Raw genomic sequence first — 26,796 nt, 5'->3', positions numbered from 1 at the left:
GGAGACAGATATAGAGTGGCTTGGGAATAAGAGCATTGAGATGGGAGGAAAAAATGGACCAGGAAGGATTGGCAGAATGAAGAGGCATTGAATAAGAAATGATGAAACTCTATAGGGAGTGAGTAGGGGTCTTTTGTCTCGAAGAAGCCAAACCAACCAACATTAGCCACAGCAGCATCTCGAAATGCTGTGCGTTAATCTAACCAGCAGCGTCCTCCATTCTCTTCCATTTTACCCTCTGTTTTCCTTTTTTTCCTGTTTACCTCCTAAAACCTTGATTATATGAAACAAATTGAGACAATCACCATAAAATCTTATGGAAATCAAATCATTGTCATGCGGAGACTGGGATACAATAGCGCTTTATTCAAGGTTCACAATAGAGGACAGTTTTTCTTTTGTTGTAAATTCATAAATGTAAAATAGGCCAGCTGTTTTGGAGGAGGACACTGGGCAGATGTGTCATCACAAGGTGACTGGGTGAAGAGTGGAAACCTTCGCTATCCTCTAGCTGAACTTTTACTGTCTGATCTTTTATGCTGACGAAGGGAGGAAATTAGTTTTTGCCTATGCTACATTTTCAGCAGCGGATGGTTTGCATCCCTTTTGAGTAATTTCTGTCCTTGATAACACATATGCAGTTACACAGAGAATATATTGAGAGTTGCTCCTTCTTTTTTTTTTTTTTTTCCTCCCTCTCCCACGGAGAGTCATCAGCGATCAAAGAGGCCCCAGATGTTGTTCTTCATCTATCTCCTTTCACCATCTCTTGACATCGTTGTGAAAGTGGCCTGAGTAGCGTTCATTTAGCTGAGGGGCTGCCTCCAGCCCTGTTAATCATTCATTACTCATGACGAGATGGATTGGAGTGTCACAGGACGAGGAGCGACCTCATGGCTACTCTCCTGCGTGAGTTAATAAGGAAATTAGACGTGCAGCTGAGCCAGGACGTCAGAAGTGAGCTAATTAGATTTTGTTTCACACCTCCCGTATTTTTTCCATCGTGTTTGGTCAAGAACACAGAGCCCCGCAACCCGACCGACACGCCACCTCTGTCTGTGGAAAAAGTTTCACGGTTGGAACATTTGGCAGCGGAAATAACTTTGTTTTTGATCCATCTGCTGCATGTGCCACCCAAAACAAAGCTATTTCTGGTTTCACAGCAAGCAGAGGAAGTGCCAGCTCTCACACACTTCATTAAAGTCCTGATGGAGGATAATTATGAACTGAATTACAGCAAGAGCAGTGGTTTTTCCTGCTCTTAGCCGTCAGTAGCTGCTCCTCTATAGTCGCAAATTCTCTGAGGCTTTCAGCTTAATTTACTGTTTGTGTGGGTCTCATCAGTAGAACTGGTAAAGCATTATTGAGACTGAAGTGAGCTTCCCTGCACTGACCCCAGCCGTCAAGCTCAGGGTCATGTGTCAGTGTTTCAGTGTCAAATGTCTTCTGCTCAGGTCACTCTGCGCTAGTCCCAGAGGTATGACTGCTATGTGGAATAAGCCTGGAGAGCAGGAAAGGCTGGATAGAAGCACTTACAGAGTATATAACTGTCAATTTGATCAGTGTTGTAGATTGCGAGAGAGAGATAGGTCGTAGCACATCAGTTAATCTTCCTAGAGAACATTGTTTATATATTTTATTGGTTTGTTTGTGATATGAATACATTAAAATCTTTTTCTCTTTTTCCTCATCTTATAAAAATATACCTTTATGACCAGAAATCGTCCGAAAAAAGTATTTAAAGGTTTAATCAATTCGGTTTATACGAAATACAGTCATATCCTGGCATTGCTGCCGAGCTGCTGTGTTGCCTGAGAACTTTTCCTCTGTCTCTATGGCGACGTGCGGAGAAATCGGACTCGTCTCTGCTCTCCTTTTATCCTCGTTTATAATGCCAAGTTGCCATAAATACAGGACTTCAGGGAGCACTTATGGCAATACACCCAGTTTGTGGGGCAACAAAAGCTTTAATTAGGCTGAATGCCAACCATATGGGACAGCAGGTAGGCTCCCCACACGTGTGGTCTAAACACGCACACACAAACATTAAAGTACATACACACATTAAGCAGATTTGGAAAAGTACTGTAAAGGGCTGATCACACACAGGTTCTGTGCTGTAGGCTCCTCTTTTTTACTTTTTATGCCTTATGGAAGAGATTGCAGCCGATCCAACTGTTGGTGTTGCCATCTGTGCAAAACTACATGTTTAGGTCCTAAACATATAGTTTTGCGAACTACAGTATATATATCTTCACATAAAAGGCATTAAAGCACACAAATCAAGTTAAAAGGCCAATGAAAATAAGATATTATAAACATAAAGTTGTTTAAAATTATTAAGTTGGCCTATGGCAGGGGGGACAAAACAGTAATGAACACTGTTTGATTATCAGTACACTGAGAGAAGGTAAGTGGTTTAACTACCTCTTGATGAACCAGACGTTATTCATCTGCCGAGTATTTTGCAAAGCTTTTTTTTTTATTGGTAGCATGACTGGGAAGTTGCTTGCCAAGAAATGGTAACATAACTTTACACCAATGTTCCTTTTAGCCAAGTTTAGCTCAGGGAATGACTTTAAAAATATAACACAATAAGCAAACTAATATCGAGAACATAGTTTATTGGCACAGATTGGATTCAGATAGTTTAATTTCAGTTTTCCAATATTTTTTAATGCTCGCAAGTCATCTTGTAGCTGGTCGATTAAAATCAATCCTCTGAACTTTGAAAAAAATTATAAAATAGCAAACTAATTATTTAACAGACACAGTGGACACCACAACTTTGCTAATTCAAACGATCAGGTGGCTCAGATGCAGTTGTTGGAGCAGGAGGAGTAACAGGAAGGAAAATGAGCTGTGTTTGTGGCAAGGAGAGAAGGAGTGAGTGAGTGAGCTGATGAAAGCCTGGGAAGATGGGTTAAGACAGACGGAAAGTGAGGATTAGAGAGAGTTAATTAAAAAAGAGAAAGAAGGTATAGAGTGAAGGTTAGACCAAGGTAAGTAAAGTAAGATGGGGGGGGGGGGTGTAGTGAAGTGGTGCGAGCAAGCAGCAGAGCGAGAAGGGAGAATCTGACTAGATGAAAGAAGAGTAAGCGAGAAAGTGCAGCTAGGGAGGGAGATGAGGTGGAGAGATGGTGGAAGAGATGGTGCTGCTGAAAGAGAGGAGTGAGGGACACGGTTAGAGGGAGGTGGGAGGAGGACGGGAGGAGGACGGGAGGAGGAGCGGTGCCAAGCTGTCCCAGGGGTGATGAATGCAGGTCATAATGAAATATCTGTGCTCATCTTCCTCTGGCTCTGACTCTGGAGAACAACCACAGTCTTGGCACAGCAGCAAGACCTGCTCAGTTTTGCCAAGGAGAGCACACACACACACACACACACACACACACACACACACACACACACACACACACAGTGTAGTTTGAATCCACATGTTATTTGAGACAAGCTCCTGCATTGCAAAAGCACACAGATATACACAAAGGAGCATATGACAGATGATCACGCTTATGACACTGTATCCTCAACACACAAACACACATTTTATCCTTCACTCAGTCTCTGCACCAAGACCTGGGGTGGCAGGTGTGTGCAGTCTGGGTTTTGTAAAACAGCCTTTTATTCAGGCTGGTAATTCATGGAAATCGTGACAAATTGTAGATTTCTCCCGTCGCTGTCATCACTACACCTGAACGACAATGTCACCCTGCCATGCTGTCACCGCGGCACAAACAATACATCTTCAGTGTGCAGAGAAGATGTGGCTCCCATTCTCACTTGCATATGACCAGACATGTCTGCATGCCCATTGAGTTGCATGTTAAACAAATCAGTCTCACCATGAAGAAGTACACATTTAACGTCAGAGAGATTGACTGTGAATTGACCCATCACAAGCCCTGATTCATTTTCTGATATATCCGAAATATCAGGTGGCAACACACAGACCAGACCTCAGCAGTATGGTCCAAATGAAACATTTAAAGTGTCAGTGAGAGTCCACTGGATGAGAGTAAGGAATGTCAGGATCAGGATCTGATTTTTGTGCATGTTTACGGTAAATCCATTAAATCGATTGAAACGGTGACTAAATGTCAATTCATTCACCTGGAAACAGAAATGCTGATTTTGAAATCCTATAAAATTCTCAGCACTTTAACTCGAAGTTCCTTCACCTGCAGTTGGGTTAGTGTCAACAAGATGCACTTCAGAGGAATCTGATAAAGTCTCTTTCCACCAGTGTCTCTGCATGTAGACGCCTGCCTCCTCCATTGTGCAACCCTCATATCTTGATATAGAGAAATGAAACTTTGCAGTCACCTCTAAAATGTAATAATAATATAATGATACACATCTTTCTGAAGAAGAGCAGCTTCTCCTGTATCAACTTCTCTGTGTGTGTAGACAAGTTGTTGGTTGTTTTTTTTTGTTCGTCAGCAGACATGAAGAAACGTCACAAATGGAAAAGAAAGAGGCCATTACATTTTGATGGAGATCTGGACAAAGAGATCTATGAGTGTCTATAAATTGAAAAGATCCATATAAAAATCCTGAATAAGTGACTTTAAATGTGGTTTTATAAGGGGACTGTTGGGCCTTGGTGGATGCATGCACTCTACTGCATGTCATTCTATTTGTTAATGGATTTAGATGCTATAGTGCCAGCCTGTAAGTCTTGAGATTTAGTATCTGCAGTGTAAAATGGATTTGTGCTCCCAAGTGTTGCAGAGAGGTGAGGCTTTGAATCAGAAGGAAACAGCACTGGGTGTACAGTATATCCTGAAACGTGCTGACTAGCTGTTTTTCACTGATCTCTCCCAAAAGAATGGAGCAGGGAGAGGGAAGGAGGATTGTGGTGCAAAGTAGGACAGAGACGTTGGATCTCCCTCTTTCTCCTGCCTCTTTGTGCATTAAGTCTCCACTGAATCTCTGTCTGTTCTCATGTGTCTATGTGTGTGTGATCGAAATGTGCTCCGTGTCCACCACAGACACCACATGCTAAAGCACTCCATGTTACCTGAAACCTAATGCTGTCTGCTGAACTAAAGGCCTCTATGGTGTGAAGACCAGGTAGAAACTGTCAGGTGGGTCTGGAGCTGGATGACAACTCTCCTGATGTGTAACCTACTAGATGTGACCCATAACTGGCATGCAGGGCGTTGTTTAGACTGTCATTTCAATCAGAGGAGACTTCTAGGGAACAAATGAGAATGAGTAAATTAGAATGAAATAAAACTCATTGTGAAGAAGAGAAACAGACGTTGGCTCTTACATTGCAGCAGGAAGTAGAACACCATGGTAACAGTCCTACTGATTAGGGCTTTGGATATGAAGGAGACTTACCACGGAGTCCGGACACTGGTGGTGATGATCCTGAGGAATGAAGCATGAAGTTGGGACGTCTGATGAAAGCTTCTGGTTGGATGTTAGAAGGTAGAGGACTTTGTATCCAGGGTTGAGGTGGTACAGGAGTGGAGATAGGTCAGTGATCATGGTACTGAACTGACAGCTGAAAGGAGAGAGAACATTTTAAACTTTTAAACTCAAGGTGAGTGTCAGGTTGCGATTGGATGAAAAGAACGAATGAGCTAGTGAATAACAGACACTGTGCGTGTGACTTAGGGGGCATGCGCAAGGAGACAGCTGAACTTTCATTTCACTTCATGTGTACCCACAGTGTGGCTGGTGCCCACTCATAAATCACCCGTCAGAGCAGGTTTCAGAGCACACTACCCCTCGACACCTCTTCTATCCCCTTGCCGACCGCAGGCCAGCTTGAAGTCAAGGCTGCTTGTCAAGTTATCTTGACCCATATATAGTAGTGCATGCAGGCAAAAGACAGTGGAGGGTTGCATGTTATACTGTACTGTAGACCTGCACACAATTGTATATCGTATAGGTTAGAATACAGTGGATGTGTTGCCTCAGTTGATTGACCTTATTATGCTTGATTATATGTATTTGATTTTTTTTAGGTGATAATTGCATGAGATATCCTTTTGTCTATTTTCCCTATCAAATAAACCATAAATAAATACATATATTACAAAGCAGAGAAGGAGGGCTGATGGAAGTTCATTACTCATTATTCGAACACAGACACAAGTAAATCTTAAAACATGAATATGAACACTTTGGCTTGTGGGTTTCATCTGACACTTTCAGTTTCTCAGTCACACACAGATAAAAAGACAGTTAGAAGTAGAGCGTAGCCTGGCTTATCTTGTTCCGGTTGGTGGAGGTCACTGGGTAGCTGCCAGAGTGTGTGTGTGTGTGTGTGTGTGTGTGTGTGTGTGTGTGTGTGTGTGTGTGTGTGTGTGTGTGTGTGTGTGTGTGTGTGTGTGTGTGTGTGTGTGTGTGTGTGTGTGTGTGTGTGTGTGCGTGCGTGCGCTTTGGCTCAGCTTCATACAGACAGACAGCCTGTAGATTGGTCCTCTTCCAAACAAGTCATCTTCTCAGCAAACCAGCCTACGTGCATACTCCTCTCTGTAACTTCTTCTCCTCCACTGCTGCAAGCTGCTCTCCTTCCTGCCCCACATATCCTCACCTTCAGGGTTTCTTTTTCTTTTTTTCTGAAATGGAGCTGCTAATGGTTTAGAGATTAATTCCCGGCAGTCTCTGACCCATGTCTCCTCCTGCTGTGTTTTGCCAAATTTATACAGAAAGGAATGCCGCACACAAACACATTTACCATGTGCTTTGTCACAGTGAATTGTTGAGGTTTGGTCATGTCTCACACGAGGAAAGTTTGTTTGCATGTTGGGTTGTGTTTGATTTGTGCAGCAGAAGGAGGGAGAGAGAAACAACAGCAGTGATCACATACAAAGGAATGTTGAGCAGAAGCCTGGAGAGGAAATGATCAAGCTGAGGAAGATGAAGAGAGACTGACATAAAGAGAAATAGAGCGAAGATGCTTGTGGGTGCATCTGAAGAAAGACTTGTTTATTGCCTCTGTAACCTCTCAAGTGCAGATTGTGTTAATACAATTATTATTTCCACATTTCCACAGCTACATACATCCAAGAGACTCGCTCCATATTGCTCTCATGTTGCTGGACTTGGCTGCCGGTTTTGTGTTAATAATTTGTCTGTGACACACGAATGCAACGTTATCACTTCTTTTCAGTTTACGTATTCAGTTTCTTTAATTTATTACGAATACTCAGTCAAGCTCCCAAATGGTAAAATCTGGAGAAATCAGTGTGGGAGCCTGTTTCATAATGAGTGAATAGTACTGCCACTGTTGGGTTTTTTTATTTGGAGGACAGAATTGTGTGTGTGTGGGGGGGGGGGGGGTAAAACGCCAGCGGAGCGTGTACCATTAATGAGAGGGCAAGAGACAGGCCTTATCACCAGCCTTCCAGTCCTGGCCAGACCTTAATTAGCTCATAAATGCTTAGCGCAGACCTTGCAGGGCCAAACACACGTTCACACACACACACACACACACACACACACACACACACACACAATCACAGACTAAGGACATAAGTATGCATACAATAAACAAATATACAAGATAACAACCAGTGTGCAGAGGGAAATGTCTGCATGACTTTTAAACCGTTTGTGTGTCTGTGTGTTTTTCACACATGTGTTTTTGTGTTCACATCTGTGAATGAATGAATGAATGCAAACTAGAACTTTTAAGTTCTGGCATTGTACATGTAAATAAATAATGCGTTAGCCTATCATTGATCTGTAGCCCTCGGCGTTTCATTTTGTGTCCCGTTAATATTAAAACTTCTCAATCTCTCTTTGGAAAACCCCAGATTTTTATACCACCCCTCAATGTTCCTCAGTCTCTAACCAAGCTGCAGATCAGATAGCCCCAGCACTGGAAGGCTCTTATCTTCCAACGCCCACTACTTTGTCACAGAGCCGTGCGATTCCTTTTTTAAAGTAAAACTCAGACTGTTTCCTCTCTGCCAGCTTTTTTCCTTTTCCTCTTTCCCTCTCTTTTTTTCCTGCATTTTCTCACGGTGGCAGAGTTATTTTATAGTCGCACCTCGCACACAAACACACACACACATGTGAGCTGGTGACATCGAGGTGTAAAAGCAGCCGCTGCCGTAACCCTTATAAAGGCCCCACTGTTTGCTCCAGGTCAATGTTATTTGGTGGAGAAAGTTTGTTTCCCCTCCTCCTGTGCCCATCCCCCATCCTTCCCTCCATCCACCCATGCACCAATATCTCCATCCAAGTCCACGTCTGCTCCCGACCCAAACACACACACACACACACAAAATCCTGAAGGAGCCACTTCCTGGATGCAGTGTGTGTGTGTGTGTGTGTGTGTGTGTGTGTGTGTGTGTGTGTGTGTGTGTGTGTGTGTGTGTGTGTGTGTGTGTGTGTGTGTGTTGGGAGCAGACATTCGAATGCAGAGAAAGGGTGGGGGGTGTCAGAAAGCAACAAGTTGGAGGTCATTGTCCAACTTCAAAAGGAACCAACCATCCCCCCAAAACCCCTTATGACTGTTTTACAACACACAGGCAGACAGACACTGTTGATTTTCTGCCTGTGTGTGTGTGTGTGTGTCTTTCTATAGTTATGAGGGGCACTTTTGGTTCAATACCATCATCGTGAGGACATTAGGGCTGTTTTAGGGTTAAGAGGGTTAGAATTAGGGTTAGGTTAGGGTTAGGCATTTAGTTGTTATGGTAAAGGTTAGGGTAAGGGGCTAGGGAATACATTATACAAATGGGTTTCCTCACACATTACACTGTCTGTCTGGAAAAAAAAATGTTTTCAAACTAGAACGATCTCAGTTCACAAGTGTTTTGGCTCCAAATCAGTTTTAATTCTCTCCCATACTAATACACCTGAAAACGCATATCACATGAACACTGAACTTTGATGTTGCGGGTGCCGGGTGATTTCTTCTGGAATGGGGTCATGTGATAGGAGCCTGACAAATCCACACAATAGTTGTGAGTGCCAACGTCAACGTTTCCAAACATCTCCGTTTCTACCTGTCCAGACTAAAACGCAACCCAGGAGCTATCAAACTTAAATTGCAGTGTTTCCACTTCTCTGTTTGAGCTGGACTAAAACTCAGGAGTAGTGTGGTGTAACGCCAGGTGTAACCATCGCAGAGTTATTCCAAATGAAAACATGGATGTAGCCATAATCATTTTTCTTTGCTGAACCACAAGAGGATGTTGCTGCAGGCTGTCGAGGCACCATGGAGATATTTGTTGGAAAGTCTTTATTTTTTGAGTCATTAAAATGATCCCTCGTGGCTCCGGCTCTGATGTAATCAGAGCAGACCACAACCCCCCCACACAGCTCGGCATGTGGCCATGGACCCACATCTTCAAGCAGACAGAGATAATAGGAAACAGATCTAGGCTATTAATGAATCTGTATAATGCATTTAGATGCTCTGGTATGTGGCACAGCAAGTTCCTATCCTCACCCACACACATGCACTTATGTACAAATAACACACACTCATGTACTGTATACTCAGAGTCCCTCATTGAGTCTGTCAGTTGTGTGTCCCTATGTCAGGAGGAAAATCGTAGGGGGCTGAGCAGCTCCACAGGAAATCGATGTTGTAATGGACAATCCCCCTGCAAGACTGATACAGAACACTGCTTTCATGTTTAGCAACACGTCGATATATTGTCAGTGCACTTGTTGCCTCTCTTATCGGAGCCACTGGAGTGTCTTCTGAAGGAAAATCATCCTCCATGTTTGAGCAATTATGTTCTCCCTTCCTTTCCTCTGTGTGCGTGCTGCTGTGTGGCAGGCGGGTGGTCTTGGGTAATGGGTGATGCTGCAATGGAGCCACGGGGATGCGATTCACTTGTTTTCCTTTATTTACCTCGACTGCACTCCCCCCATTCACAGTTCTCACATATCCACTCTCGATCACACTGAGGCCCTTCTCTCTCACGTGCACTTGCCACACACGAACACGTACAGTATTTTCACTCCAAGCATCTTATTCAAACCCAAATCACATTCCACGCTAAACAAAGATGCAAACCTCCTGGAGCTTTATCAGATCAGACAGCCTTGCACTTCAAAGAAAACCAGAGCTGACATTTTTGCTGTGTGACACCACGCTGTGACAAACACATCCTTCACTGCTGCTTTTTGAAATGATGTCCTTCACTTTGCACAGTTTTCCATCCTTCACATTGACTGTTTTGTTGAATTCAACAGGGACTGCACAATAGCTCATGCCATACTTGTGTCTCCTGATGCCAGATTTCATGTCTGTCTAGGTAATGACACATTAGCAACCACCTGCTTCCAGGTTTAATTGTTCACAGTCTGTTTAGTGACAGAGTTCAGCTATGGCTGCTGAATCGCTGCCATTCTAAAAATATTCCTGTTTCCACACAGTAATCCTGGCCTTTAGCCTGCTGCTCTCTGCAGTTTGTTTCCATGTTGTTGTTTCCATGCCCACCTCAGGTACGGTGAACATGGCAACATGCCAGTACAGTGCAGTTCAGATACTGTGGTGACTGGTGTTCACATGTACTGCAGCAAAAACACCAGTATACAGTAAAGTGTTGATTGCTCAAACTAACTAATCACACTCACCTCTGCATTTTAGGATTTCTTTTTTTTTTTTATTATTATGGGCACACTGTTTTTGAATTATTATTTTTTGTTTGTTACAACCATGTCTAATTGATCGAGGCAACACAAATCTACTATACTTAACTATATAAAATAAGTTTATTATTATATGATTACATGTGCAAATTATGCTTGTATATGCCCATGAAAGTCCATCAAACTTGTGTGTCCAGCCCATGGATTTAGACACTGAATCTAGTAACCATTTGCTCTCCTGGAGTATATCCAGCACTTTGTAGTGAAACTTTAACTTTAAAAGGTCACCATGCAAATATATTTACACTCACCCTTGTGAAAAATACTACTGCAGGCAGAAGGGGAAAGAGAAAGGTCTTGGCATACAAAAAAATAAGAAATGAAAAGATCCTATGTGTGTTTGCTGGTAACAGAAAAAAAATTAGATTAGAGATTAGATTCTACATAGACAGACATATTTATGGAACTAGTTGGTGAATGATGCTTAAAACCTTCTAATTTCTTCCTCTGGTTCATTAGGTCTGCAGTCATGTCTGTAATAAACATAAACAATCACACATTTGTACGCAGTATGTTTAGACCCTGTATCTCTGATGTTAGTGTTTGGACTCTTATAGTTGGAGGGTGACAAACATGGTGACACATGCTGTCATAATCAGCGTCATGATGCAATCATCAGGCTCTTACTACAGCTATGCCTGTGTCATACAGTGCCCAGATAATGCATGAATCACTTCACACAGACATAACCTTATAGGGTAATTACCATCAGCACTACTCAGAGGCAGCTCGTGATTTAAGCTGTAGGTTTTACTGCAGATGTGATGGCTCTTTGTCATCATTTTCACATTCAAATGTGGCATATGAAGCAATATCCTGCTGGCATCTTTCATTAAAGACAATTTATGGTATCAGAGGCTGGAGTTGGCATTATAAGTAAGTGGTTTGGTGGAAGCGCTCAAGGACGGGATCAGAAATACCTCACCTTGACGAATGTGACAGTGGTTAAGTCATTTAGCCTCCAGTATCAATCCCTGCTCGCTCCATTTATTCTCCTCTACCTCAGCCCTGTCCAAAAATAAATCCAAGTTCCTCCCCAAAAAAAGAAAAGGAATGGTAATCTTAAATCTGGCATTTGAAGGAAAAAGCTTATATTTATTGAGGGTTGAGCACAACTGCTTCAAATTTGAATCCAGTTCCTATTTCTGTAGGTTACACTGTATGGCAGGGGTACACACACACACACACACACACACACACACAGACACACACGGTCCCTGGTTATGTCCCTGACCTCTGAGGTTTGGCTGCACAGTGGACCACGGTGCTGCTCTAAGTGGGTGCAGGCCGACCAGATGTGGCTGTCTCACCCCACAGAACTAACACGCGGCTGCTTGGCCAGTCGCCTCACCGCCACTCAGCTGTTTAGCGTTCTGCCTGGAAAGCCACTGGACACGGTAGCGAGCCACCAGTCGGGTGCTGACTCTAAATAGAGGCTGGGTGAGGTTTGCACTGAGGTTTAGACGAGGGGCTGTGCAGGACATCTTAAAGCGTCATGTTAACTATGTTTATTAAAGCCATATCCCTTTATGTCTTTGTTGGTTTGTGTGCTGCCTATTAAGATTTAATGTGGTTTTGGGTCAGTGGTGGAACCAGGCAGACTTGGATTCATGCTGTTTTTGCTCGTTATTAAAACAGTATCGAATGGTAATGTGCTCTGTAATGTTTTGCAAGAAATTTCTATGGGTTTTTTTTTTTATATGAGTAGCGTAATGAATAACTGATGTGGGTTCCCACTATCCCACCACGCTTTTTTGTCCAGAGCATTCATTTTTTTCCACTTCCCTTTTCTGGAGCAGGAAAAAAATCTCCTGATGGAAGTTTTCAACTACTTGGCATTTATTCCCCCCCAAAAAAATTAACATCAATTTTGTATGGTCTCTGATTATTCATGCAGCAGCATAACAAAAAGTAAGTTATCCCAAGGTTTAAAAGCAAGAGCGTATAGTCTCCAATTGGAAAAGCAATATCGTGTGACTCTAGTATTAAAATTCTGAAAGCAGTGGAATAAGAACAGGCATGCTGTTTTTGAAATGCATATTAACTAATGTGCAGTGTAATAGTTTATTTTAGCTTAGAGGAGTTAAAGTTAACTTGGGGTATTTTGGGAAATTTGTGTTTGACAATTGATACAGTACCATTCCCATGACTGTCCATTAAATATGGAGCTGAAGCCAGACGATGGCTAGCTTAGCTTAGCATAAATACTGGAAAAAGCTGGAAACTAGTCTGGGTCTGTTTGAGAAGGAACAGTAACTCCAGGAAGTCCCTGCCCTTGGCTAAGAAATGGTCCAGTTTCTATGCAGAACATAAGATGCACCATAACAATTAGAGAGTGTTTATATATGTTTTTTTTTTTCTTTACTCACTTCACTATTGAGTGATTTTCCAAAATGTCAAGCCACAGGCCGCGGCGACCTCACTGTCAAGTTAGCCAGGACCTCTCAAGTTGATGATCAGAGTTTGCAGGCCGACACAGGATCTCTAAAGTTTACCTAGCCTGCCAACCAAGAGGGTGATGAATTTCACCCCTCTGCTCTAAAACAGCTTGGTGCTGTGGCAGAGCTGCAGCGACTTTGTTGGACTGTTTATGATGTATTTGACTCTTTTTTTTTTAACTTCTCTAACCCCTCAGTCAGCTCCCCTCAAACTTTGCTTACCACGCTGAAGTCACAACAGAACAAACCATGAACAATGGGAATTAACTCCCATCAGCAGATTACAGACTCAAGCATGGCTTCATTTCCAGCAATACATAATAAATTGCACATGGGTAATAAATGCGCCCCAGATGGAAGGGGTGTATGTGTTGTTCAGGGCGCACAGTGTGCACCCTAAAGCTCTGTGCTGCGTCATCAAAAATTGTCCTTTCTCATATTCGCCTCTCAACATAGAAGACATTTTTATGCCCCTATTGTTTATGTGTACACGTCCATCTTTCATTTTCCAATAGGATCAGTGGAAGCCTGTGATTATTCTCACTAAACCCTTCTGACTTATCCTGTGAATTGATTAGATATTGTTTGTGAAAACGAAAGTCTGTCCCAATAGGATCAGTTAAAATACTCAGATTCTTGATTTGTATGTGGAATCAATAGAGTTCACAATGGTGAAGCAGCGCTCTGAGGAAGGATCAGTGCAGGATCAAATGGACGAGCAGGGTCAGCCACTGCAGCTAAATTCAAACATGCTCATAATCAATAGAGATCAATGGCTGGTGTTTTGGAGGTCTTAGTGTTAAACAGTCGAGCTTTGAGGCTTGATGGTTCCATTGGCAACAGAAGCCTGGTTACATCAGAAAGTACCAGGCCAAAGTTGCTTGTGATATATGTGTTGTTTGAAGCTTGTTGACATACAGCCTACTAGCACTGTAGCTGGTGGCTAACCACTAACACAACCAACCAGGAACATGCTATCATTAGCTATTTAGGCAATTTAATTTGTTGTGTCTGAAATTACTATTAGGTTACTTATTATATGACTGTCAAAAGGATGTTAGTATATCCACCTGTATTGGGTCATCAAAATTTGAGTATATACGCTATCTGCTTACAAACTTTCATTGTCTCACTTGTAAAATATCACAAAAATGCTGATGATAGGTTGTGTCTGAATTCTCTGTTTATTGCAAATTAAAGTCTTTCATATAGAAATGAATGAATGAAACAGGGAGTGATTTCAATAAGTGAATCAGGGACCTCTGTCTTTTACATGCCTACAAATGATGTTTCTTTTGTTCACACTCCGAACACAAGAGGTTAAAAATAGAGGATTCCATTGAGCTGCACTAGCCCAGACTGTCCAGCTCTATGTTCCCTTCAAACTGAATCCCTGTCAATACAAAGCACAACGTAATGTGAATGATAAACTCAAACTTAGTTTTCTCCCATGATCAAATTTACTTATCCTATTAAAATTATTTAATTAAGCCGTAACAATATTTATGTTTTTAATTCAGATGGGACAAGACTTTAACTGATGGCCACAGGAAACTAACTGGGGCTAAGTGTCGTCAAATTTGGTATATTTACTGTCTGATACTGTCGCAGCAGCTTTGTCAGAGTATGCGAAGGGTAAAACTAGATGCTTGTCATTGTTAGGTCGACGTGAACCCGCAATTAGACTAATCCATAGGTCAGGTTCAGAGAATTCATTAATGTATTGGCATGTAGCTGGGCTGCAGATGGATGGGCTTGGTGATAGCGTCCCTCCCTGTCATGTTTTTTTTTTTTTTCCATTGTGCTGCCCTCTCAGGCGTTGTTTCACAAGCCCTTCTGCTTTTCACACTCTCTTTTATGTTTCTCTCTCTCGCTCACTCTATCCCCCATTGATGTTTCATTTATGATCTGTTTTTATGATCCCTCCGTCTTTGTCCCTCTCTCTCTCTAACCTCTCGATGTGCTGCAGGGAAGGAACGGCACACTGACTGTGATTCATTCTGACGCCAGCATCAGTCTTGTGGCTGGCACAGTCTTGGCATGCAGACACACACACAAACACACACACACAAACACACGGGAACAGCCTTTCCTGTCTGGAGTTTACTCTACTGGCTGGTACGCTGCCCCAGATACCAGAGTGGAGCCAAAGCAGGCACCAAACATACTTGAGCTGCAATGTGATTAGACACGGTGGATATCAACAGTGCCTTTCCACAGATTAGTGTGTCCCTCTCTGTTGTGCTAACGATAGCTGGTGGGTTTGAATGAATTTCACAGTGATATGATTGTTTGCATGGTTGTATGTGTGTGTGTGAGCATGTTTGTGAGGGAAAGTCTTGTATGTATGTCCAGCATTTGCTGTGTTTCTGTATGTCTCTATGTTTCTATCTGGGAATACTGTGTGGTTTATGTGCAGAGCTTGCCAGCGACACATGTGGCGCCCGGCAGCATAGGCTATAGCAGAATGATACACAGTGATTAGCTGTTCCATGCTTCAGGGAGCAGCTGCAATATTATTTTATTTTATTTTTTCATGTCAAATGATTTAAAGTGTCTTTGGATTGGTCATTGTTAAGCATGTGCGAAGGGAACTGATGCTGATAATAACTTATTTGACATCCTGTTAATTCAGACCAGGTTCTGGCTCCTGCTTTCTCTTGTGGTCTTCTGAATGTTCATGCCGCACTCACATTGGAATGTTATATAAAATGTTATATCTTCCTTATTGTGAGTTTGATAGATTGATCATAAGAGTGAATGACGTGTTTACAGCCACTGACGCCTGTGCTGTTTATTCAGAGGCAGACACACTCAAGGCCTTGTCTACACTGCTGTGGATATTTTATGAACGGATCTTTTCCGAACACAAAAATGACTACAATCAAAAAAACAATGCCCGGTCAGTAGTCTACATCAACAAACTCTGTGGTCGCAGTAATACTGGGTGAGGCAGTCAACTGTGAATCCTGCTAAATGTGAAATATTGCTGCAAACTTTTAATCAGACCTTACAGTGCTAACCAAATGTAGAAAAAACGTTAGACGTATAGATGCCATTGTTGTTGTTGATTCTTGCTCATGCTCATTACACAGAGCAACAGTGGGGATGATCTAAGTAAGCTGTGATGTTTCCCAAACACTAACATGTACAGACACACTGAAAAAATATGCGTTTCAGAGATAATAATAAGAATAACTGCATTTGTAGCAACAAAGTTACAAAGTGCTTCACAGGAAAAATAATAAACTCCATGGCTAGAGGAAGAATAAATTATAATAAAAAGGTAATTCAGTTAATTTTTTTGAGCCACGGAGCAGGTTGTTGTGGTTGTTGTAATGAAAATAATAACTTAAATTGTACCTTGGTGTAATCAAGTATTTCAGCCTATTAATCACAATAACATTGAGAGAGGTTAAAAGTAAATCTGACTGGCTACTGGCTTGTATGGCAGTGCTATAAAAGCCATGTGGCTTGCTCAGTAGATCAGATGTCATTACCTCTGTGCCTTTTTTATTCAATTTATTTATTTGTTTTTAAACTAAATTGAACTAAATACCTACTCTCATAGGTAGCAGAGTCAGAAGCTGTCCTATTAAACCCAACAGTTCCCACAATGAGCGAGCCCTTTGGCGACTGTGGAGAGGAAAAACTCCCTCTTTAACCGGGAGAAACCTCTGGCAGAACCAGACTCACTGTGGGCGGCCATCTGCCTCGACTGGTTGGGGTGAGTGGAGAGAAATGGGGAAAGAGGAGGTGGGTGGCAATGGGGGAGTAGAATAGAGAGAGAGATGGGGTGGTGGGGTCAAGGGAGGGGAGAGGGACTTCAAGAACATCATACGTGAACTCTATAATTGTCATTATTGTGGTGAAAGTAATTACAGCTCGCATGTTAGAAATGCTTTCCTATAAAAATAAGTTTTGAGCAGTGATTTAAACATCGGTATTGAGTTTTCAAGCTTAATCTCGTCCAGCAGGCAGTTCCAAAGCCTCAGGGCCCTGACAGAAAATGCCTGGTCACCCTGATGAGCGGCTCAAACATAGAGGAAAACGTTTGGTTGGCAAAATATCTGCATATGGACAGGGTGCAACATGTTAACCCTCCCACCATAGGTAAGTGCAGAGCGCTTCAGTACATTCAGCATTTAGATAAGCCCAGCGCTCAGTGGATGTGTGTTAATATTTATGTATATTATGTGCTCTTATTTGACGTGTGTTTCCTCAGTGAGTGTCCTTGTTCTCATGTCTGAATACTTGGCTGGCTTTCATATCCCTCATCGCTCTTCCAGTCAGTGTGCTCTGGATAAGTAGCTTCATTGATGCCCAGGTCTTCTTATCCTCTGCTTGGACACTTTGAACCAATCCCACAGTAACCGTACTGTTCCAAAAGAATGTGAGTGTGTGTCATGGGAGGGTATGAAGTCAGCTGTGAGCCTCCCTGCTGTGAATGAAAATCTCTATATAATCGTGCGTACAATTGCATGCATTCTTTCTCAGTTGTAACGTATGTGTGAATGAGTGAATTTAGAATTTACAGTGAATACTACGCAGCAGGGGAGTCTGTATGTTTTCTGTGTGATCTTGCATGTCTGAACATATGCAAAGGTGTAAGAACAGGCTGTGATGTCGTACGTGGGTCGACAGAGGGACATTATTGTGTCTGGAGTGCTAAGGGTGGAATGGGGAGGGATGGTGTGAGAGGTCTGTTTTCAGCCTCCTTTACACCCCGACCGGGCTGCACAGAGGCCCGTCTGTGGCCTGGAGAACCCAAGGAGCGCCAGGAGCCCGCGGGGCGAATAAATACACTGTGAAAAGCGTGTTAGAGAGGTGTGAAAAAAATCGGAGGGCGAGACACTGGTTTTTGTGTGGAACTTGTTCCCTCCCCCTCACCTCACATGCTCTCTGTCTTTTTCGCTCTCTCTCCCACATACACATGGACTTGTCCTTTCACACACACCTCACATGGAGGTTCACAGTTCAAATAAACAGCGACTCAAGCGGCGGGCCGAGTCTGGTGTAAACAGCAGTGGGCTTGGGTGATCTAGTTTCTCTCAGGGCACAGCTCTCTTTCACTCCTAACTAATGGGCCGTGCTTTAAATAGGGATTGTGGGGGAGACTTAGCTGTGAGTGGGGGAATCAAGTGGGTGAAGCAAAGCTACAGACAGATAGAGACATCACTCTGACGGCCCTGTGAAGACATTTGCACAAAATAAGCCCACGGTCATGAGTGTGGTGTGAAGGTCTGTCATTGCTCTGAGATTTTCACCGGAGCTGCTTTCACACATGTACTGAACTCATACTGCAGATCCTCTGTATTTTCTTTGTAGGAGCATGTGTGAACGCTAAAGTTTGAGTGAGAGGCTCCGGATTATATGAAGAATTTCTCCGCCTGGCCACCCCGGGTATAAAATCTTCAGAAATTCAGGAGAATTTGATGTGTGAACACATCAGGCGATCAATGATGCTTCTAACTTGTGATAGATGCAAAGATAAAAATTAAAAATATCTCCTGGGGAAAAGACACCAACAAAGATGTTAAGAGAGTTTGTGGTGATAAGAGCCGACATAGGTGTCTGTGTGTAGAAAATCACATGATCCCTGCAGTGGAGTTAATACGATGCTTGCGGAGGATTTTTTGCTCTTGTGAACGTGTCTTTGCAGAGAATCTACTGCTGTGTTGTGCATCTGTGAAAGGTGAAAGACTCCAAATCCAATTCTCCCGACTTTATCCACAGGTCATCTCTGAAAATGGCTTAGGAAAGTTCGACCTCAGTATGGTGGAAGTTCTTTAATGGGATTTGTCCGAGCATGTGAATGGCTCAATGTGATTTGCCTCTGCAGCCTCATCTGTCCTTGTGTGTCTGCTCCCCACTATCGATCCTGTTGGTAGTGATCAATCAATAAAGCCCCAGGTTCGCCGTTTTTATCGGCCAGTGATGAAACACACTGCAAGTCCGTCACATCTGGGAAATGGCAGTCTGTTCTTCAATCCATAACCTCCACAGGCCTTTGAGACTCTGTGAAAAGAGGACTGCAGTGGCCTCACATAAATGGACTGTGTGTATCTGCTCATCTCCCGTCACCCTGTTTTAGGGTAAACAGTTTAACAAGATTAAATAAAGGGGGAACACAGACTGTATAAAAAAAGCCTAAACATGAGGGTGAGGAATCATTTCTTGGATCTGGATTTAGTAGTAGTTAAAGTGACTAAGATTAGTTTTTATTTAATCAGAAAAAAGATAAAATACGATAATCCACCTTTATCGAGCCTCCATAGTGAAAAATGTAGTGAGAAATAACAATAAAAATAGAAAGAGAATCTAGAATATTTGAGATAAAAAATTATTGAGATGTGTGAGTTTCATCTCTTTCTTTCATTGTTTAGATCATGACCTCAGCCAGAGGTGATCTTTTCCTTTCTCGCACAAGTCATTTACGTCCTTTCTCCCATACACTCCTGGATTTAAACATGGGCACCTCATGAGATATATTGTGTTTAGATGGCAGTTTAAAGAGGTAAGTGATGAAAAAATGAAAAAAAAATTTTTGTAATTGTATTGTCTTTTTTCACATGAGGGATTGAGGTGGACAGGGCTCAGTTTGTTAAATTTTATGTCACATACCTTTATGCACAAATCAAGATCCAGCAACATTTGAACAACAGCCTGTTGATAGTTATTGTCTTGATGCTTCCAGACCAGTATCAATTAGATTTGATTTATTCATTACTTATAATATATATTTTAATGATATAGAGAAATGCATGATATTTTATTAGATTTTTTAAATTAAACCATCACAATAATTTGAACATGTTCTTTTCCAATGGACTGACTTCACATCCACACACTGTTCATTCCCTCTAATCATTCATTCAGCACACTCTTTGTGTCTGTACAGTCTCATAAATCACACTGAAGCTAAACCGTCCTTCAAGTTTCGGTTGCTCATTAAATACTCTTCATCAAGCTTCATGCTCTGAACAATGAGCTACTCCTCCCACCGCAGACATGTTTCTACTTGTAGGTCTTCTATAAATACTCATTAAATGGCACAATGAAACCAGAAGGTATGTTCCTACTTAACTATCATGACTCAATTGTTTTTGTTATTGGTGATTATTAGACCCCAAAACCACACAAACAAAACCCTGGCTGTGTTCAGGATGGGAAACGTCAGACATGTAGTTAGTGTGTTGAATCGGGGTTTTTCCCCATCCAGCTGCTGATAACTAGTTGCAGTACAACCTTATGACATAGTTTTACATAAGCACGTTACCTTTACCTTTGTTCATAGACATTCTTTCAGTTTGTTCCAGGGTGGATTCAGTGCAGTCGGACCGAGCTCTACTTGATGAACTGATCCTGTCTTTCGCTGGATCCCCCTTGTCCTTGAAAGCTAAATATTTAAATCTGGCATAGCTGAGTTGTTGGAGTTTATTTAAGTTTGAGCTTAAACTATTACAGGAGATATTTGGGTTGCTTGGGCAAAGACTTTTTACACTCTCCTATATTTTCAACCTTCTTTCCAAAGTTTCTCTGCTCACTGATGAAGGAACTTCTATTTCATTTGACTTTCTTTTTTATCATATGGTATCTCTGGATTTAAACATACAATATCTCACTTCAACTGCAAAGGATCTCTCAATCAAAACAATAAAGGTTTGGTGACATTGTGTTGCAGCGTGGGATCATGAGAGTTGTTGTCTTATTACGCCGCAAACAACAATGAATGATCATGATCTGTCACAAATGACCAATACAAACATTAAAAAGAAAAGACAGCTGACTTTCTAACTGGCTAGCAGTGTGCTTTTCTATATTCATATGTAGTTTGACCCAAAAGTTAAAGCTGAGATGGGCAAAGCCACGGATAAAGCAGATATGACACAATTTAGAGACGACCAAAATGAAGCCTTACCTTGAATAAAATTAGAGATTTCTCTGATTTTAAACACAGTTGGAAAAATTGGATAATATATTGGATAATGTAAGATAAAATGTAAAATAGTATCAAAAAAACACAGTGAGCAATGTTACTGCTTCAGATTCCTATCTCTCCAACACGAGTTTCTTTTTTTGCACTTTCTCACCCCACCTGGATACTTCTTTTTGTATGCTAGTGGTCAAACCCCTAAACTCCAAATAAAAGCTGTTGTGTTGACTTTCCTATAAGCAGTCTAATGAAAGTAAGGGGGAGATCATATATCAAACCTGCGCCTGCCGCCAGTTGTGGTCAACCTCATGATTATATGCTAATATTCATTATTAATGATGGAACATCTGGTCAGTCAGCATGTGATTGTGGCCACAGGCGAGGGCTGCAAAGTGATTTGTTACAGGGATGAGAACTAGAAAGAAGACAAGGTTTAAATGATGGAGCGATGGAGTGAATGAAACAAAAACCTACACTGTGTGAGTGAGAGAGAGTCAGCAAATCAGTACTGACACCTACTCATCTCATCTGGGTCATGATGACAAGATGAGGAAGAGGAGCATTAGTGGAGGCTGAATGAGAGAGTTGAGTCAGACAAATGGCTGAATGTGGGAGGTTAGGAGGTGGGTGGTTCATTCATGGAGCCACATGATCATGCTAAATCAGAGCTGCAGCTTTATCTGTTGCTGGGAGAGATATTTTGTGTATCACTTCACGACACTTCTTTTCAAAAAGACATTACTGTTTTGTACAGAATCGAAACTAAGCTCTCAGAATATCCTCGCCCAAATGTTTATATATTTCTAATAAATGGCTGCATGAAAAATAACAATAATAATAGTAATAATGTCAAAACTAATTTCAGTGTCCCCTACTTCCACCATATCTATAGAACATTTCTTGTCCATGTATTTTCTTTCAAACCAGAGCATGACTTAGTTATGTGTTGAATCAGAGTCCAGGGCTGAGAGAAGCTCGCAGACAAGCCGCCAAACAGTACACTGGAAATTGAGCTGCGCTGCCTAAAGTGGAGAAGGATGGACAGACGGAGGTGAAGGACTTGGAGTGTGCTGAGGAGCCCTTATATAAGTGGGCCAGTAGGGGCAAAAAATAGCCCCCGTTCCCTCGAGGAGTCACTACACAAGGTCACCTCCCTGCTCTGGGTCTTTACTCATGAAAAGTCTGTGTCCTCACTCTTTCTATCTCTCACTTTTTTATCTTACTTTTTCAAATCGTCTCCTTCTATTTCCCCCCCATCTCTGGCTTAATGGCTTACCCAGGCCTCTGTATCAGCGAGAGTAGAGTTTGTGTGCTAACGAACCCCCGAGCTAATTAGAATTTCAGCCAGGCTGGCTGCTTTCCTCATTTCCTTGCCGTTTCCCCCCCTTTGGACAAATACAATTTTACCCCTCAGCCCATGCAGAATTAATCCAGTTAATGTTCAGCACGGGATGAATAATGGCCACTTATCTGCCGGGAACATGGGTGCAGAGGGGTGCTTGGGTGGAAGAACCATAGCAGGCCTCCAGACTTATGTCTCTCTAAATCTGCTTTCTGGGCAGAGTAGCTGGGCCAAAGCAGAGAGAGGTCACGGCAGAAGGTAGGTCAGTGGGTTTTCAGACAGCTCTCACTGAGCATCAGGCGTCTCCACCGACACAGTGACCGGTGCTAGGTTAGGAAATCCAGTGAACCTTTATACTAGCCGGCAGTTCTTCCCCTTTTCTGTTCACATGAATCATTACACCTCTAATGTAGCATAAGATAAGTTATTAAACCGCAGGTAAACAAAAACAGTAGGTCGGAAGTGTTTCAAACTCAGGCTTGTCTGCAGCAGTTGACAACTTCCAGTGTGCTGAGCTCAACGCTTGAGCGATTGATTTAATGGTCTGTGTCCTGGTACTTAAACCATCAATGAAAAATTAACTCCGTTCTGCTCCGGTTTATTTATAAGCTGGGTTATTCTTAAAACCAACTGTTTCAAACAAAGTGTCACCAGACCATAAAGGCAGAAGTGTTTATAACTTTTCTACAATCCAAGGCAGGGTAAAGAGAGTGATGAAGTTAAATTTACACTGATATGTTTTAAAACACTTTTGCACAATTTATACCAGACATCCATGTAACTCTGGAGGTTTCGAGCTGTTAAAATGGAGACCTTTGGATACGCTGCAGGCTCAATGCATTTTAGTTTGATGACCCTTGGTCGGACGGGCAGACGCTCAGACTTTTGGAAATAATGACACAGATATGAACGTTTGCTTCCTGATTGGGTCTCATCAGTGAAGACGTCATGCTCCTCTCATCCTTTTCTGGAAGGTAACAAGCAGTTGCATTAACAACCAATCATGACTGTAACATGGGAAACGCTACTGTCTACATGCACAGGGGGCGAATTATGTTTTGAATGACATGCAAATTGTTGTGGACTTGTGCATCCACAGTGTACGTGAATGGTCATGTGATGTGCGTTTTCAGAGATTATTTCTGACACAGCGCTAATACATTCACATGGATGGAGATCGTCATTTAAAAAAGTATCTGTGTGGGCACAGCAGTTAATGCAGTTAATCGAATGTCGATGATTATGCAGACAATCTCAAACAATATCCTCTCATAGACGCTCATAAAGTTGCATTTATACACATGCTATACATATGGCAGACATTGTTTTACAAAGATTTTTTTAAAAAGAGCTCTCTTTGTCACCTCCTAGCGTTTCTTACTGAATTTGTTCGATACAGCCACCACATTCCAGGAAGATGTTAGGTCTCCAGGTTTCAGATACTGTTAAGGTCTATTCATTAAGTAGATACAGCATTTTTCCAGTGGAGATTGTTGATCTGAAGTTAAAGAAGCCCTCTGTAGTCTTCTCCTTTTTCATAGCACACTTCTCGTAAAGAGATTTCCACCGTCCTCTGCTTCCCATGATAGCTGCTGTCTCACTGGGAATGAATGTAAACAGCTCAGACTAGTAATGAAATGTGGAGAAAGATGAGATGCATGAATTAACTAAATTTCTACAAGTACATTAATAGGCCTCTATCACTATATATATATATATATATAAAGAATGTAAACTTTGTGGAATAAAAAGCAGAGTGAGGCCTGATCATGTGCGATACATCTGGCCAGAGTATAGGATGGTGCTATGAACATCTGAAAACTGACACTGACCTATAAATTAAAACCTACACTCTTGATATTCATAGCAGGACGTCTGCTCATCCCCGGTTTCAAACATAAATCCAGCTTCAGATGTTCTGACAAGTCGTTTTCTACTGGCACCTTCTAGCTGGTTTGAGCAGCATTTCCTCAGCCTGCTGGTAGATTTTTGGCAGAGTAAATACTTGGGGTAAGTTGGGGTAAATGTGCAGCAGCAGCAGAGAGAGACAGTGTATGAGAGAGGAAGTAAGTTCTCTCCCTCCCAACCAAACATGCCTTGGCTATCAGCTGTTGGGGTGAGTCCCAGCTGCCTCGTGTGTTGACTCTGGAGTGATAGCCATCAGCATTTGCCACATGAAAGGAGAGTAGACTGGTGTTCCTAAAAAAGCAGATGAGAAATAAAGATGGGGAGGCCATGTTGGGATGTTGGCTGCATTTCAAATCCAGATAAAGGCACTGACTTATTAAGAGTGTGTTTTTTCTGACCTTATCGGACAGTATATAAATAAAGTCCTTTCCTGGTAAGACGTGAAAAATCTTCTTGTAGGATAAGACCTTTTGAGACAGGACAACTCTCTTGCATACCTCAGATAGGCTTCAAGCCTCAGGGAACATGTATTTACAATATTTCACTTCCTGTGCTTTGATAGAGACAAAAGCCTCAATACGCTTATATGCGTGCTTGGGAAGGGAGTAAACCTGTTTGCCTCACTGTCTAAAATTACCAAGTCGGGGCTCTCTGTGCATGCCAGGAGTCAATGAAGGCATTGCTATCTGTGGTATGTCCCCCCAAGCCGGCCTCTATGCTTTTATTCAGTCCACTAATGGCATTTTAAAAGTTCACTGCAGGTCGGAGAACAGTTTATTGGGGAAAAGGGAGGGACTGGACCCAAACCAGCTGACCCTATTCTGTGGCTGCTATGAGCACAGGACACTGTCACTAAGGGCTCCCTGTAAAATGTAGGGGACAGGCCATAAGTACAGCCTGAGTTGTAATGGATATTCTTGAGTTTGTAAAGGAGAATGTGATTATATGTTTTTATGTATCAGATTAAGATTTAGAGAGATTTGCCACATTTGAGAGGAGGAGAGGGCAGAAAGATGGCTTTCGTTAAAAAGAAAAGCAGAAGGGCTTTAGTCTGACTCGAGGGAAGAAGTCTGTTTAAGCGGCAGTGGAAAAAAAGCTCATTTTTGAAGCTTTAAAATGTTAATTAACTTTCCTGCATATATTTTATTAAACTTGTGTTGTCCAGCAGGCAGCAATGGTGCACATTGGCAATAATATACACAAATTTCGATTTAATTACTTTAACACACTTCCATGCTATCCGTCCTACAAATCGTCTGTTAAAATGTTAAAAAACATCTGGGCACTTTCTTCTTTTACGTGATGCATTGTGTATTAAGGAGCAGCAGTGGGACGTTTTTAAACACTCCTGCCACTCACTGAAGGAATAAGAGAGGAGCGATCTCAGGGTGGACTTTGTAGACAAGCGAGTGTTTCAGAGATTAAGAGGAGGACAATCTGAAATGGCTGCTGTTGGTAATAGTTGAGCTAACGGACTCTGCCTGTAGATCATGTCAGGAAATCAATCCCTTCCTTCAATTTCCTTGTTGTCTACTGCATTGTATTCAGCAGCATTTGGTCGGTGAAAAACAGTAAAACTAGAGGAGAGACAGATGCAGCATCTTCTTCTACTTTTAACACAATGAGTATTATGTAATAACACATACATATGAGTGTAAATGATTGTGGTCTACTCAGTCATTGAATATTTGACATGGGTGCCCTGGAGAATACATTTGTTTTTGATTTGGTGGCTTTTCATTGCTTTTGTAATGCCTTTGTCCTTTCAGTAATGTGTGTTTCTTATGTTAAACAGCTCTGTTGTGTATACAGGGGTCCACCTCCCCATTTCCCCATGCAGGTCAGCACCCTGCAGCTCCTTTTCTCCCACTGCTCTCTCCCTCCCTCCCTCCCTCTCTCCCTCCCCCTCCCTCTCTCTTACTCCCTCTCTTCTTGCCAATGGCCAGTGGATTCAGGGAAGTGGTTTGATTCACATGCAAATCCTGCCAGAGCTCCAGTCATTCACACTGCTAATTACACCAGTGTTGAGATGCTGACTTTGTGACATCACACCAGGATGTGTGTGCGTGTGTGCGTGTGTTTGTGTCAAGCCAACCAGGAGGAGCCCAGAGCAGGACAGGAACTCAACAACATTGCCTTCAAACAAAAGGTTTAAATACATTTCAACTATATGGAAGTGAACAGACACCTGTAATGTCAGAAGATAAATTATAATCTAGATGTTTTTGAAATGGCTACAAATGACATATGTGTGTGATTTGTTGTGAGTATGTCAAATATTCATACATTATAATATTCATCACTAGTCATAATTACTCATGGTCATTTAAAAATCAGTAACACATAATAGCTATATATATATATATATATATATATATATATATATATATATATATGAACATATCATAGTGTTCCTTAGCAGGTTTAGACTTTCCCCTTTACAACTAACTAATTTCAGTGTAGGACAGGAAAGTTTCTTTTTCATTTGGTTTAGAAAAAACATTATTTACATGTGATTTATTTTATTTTGAAAG

The 26,796-nt window shown here is 41.9% G+C and overlaps 1 protein-coding gene across 2 annotated transcripts in view; it reads left to right on the top strand.

The window, feature by feature from the left end:
- prickle2b (prickle homolog 2b) overlaps positions 1–26,796 on the top strand; it is an 86,757-nt gene that overhangs the window by 39,940 nt on the left and 20,021 nt on the right. The window lies entirely within an intron of this gene.

Source organism: Paralichthys olivaceus, chromosome 2 (assembly GCF_024713975.1).
Source record: "Paralichthys olivaceus isolate ysfri-2021 chromosome 2, ASM2471397v2, whole genome shotgun sequence".
In the NCBI taxonomy this organism is placed as follows: Eukaryota; Metazoa; Chordata; class Actinopteri; order Pleuronectiformes; family Paralichthyidae; genus Paralichthys; species Paralichthys olivaceus.
Note: the sequence above shows the minus strand (reverse complement) of the source record. Positions and strands in the feature narration are given on the sequence as shown.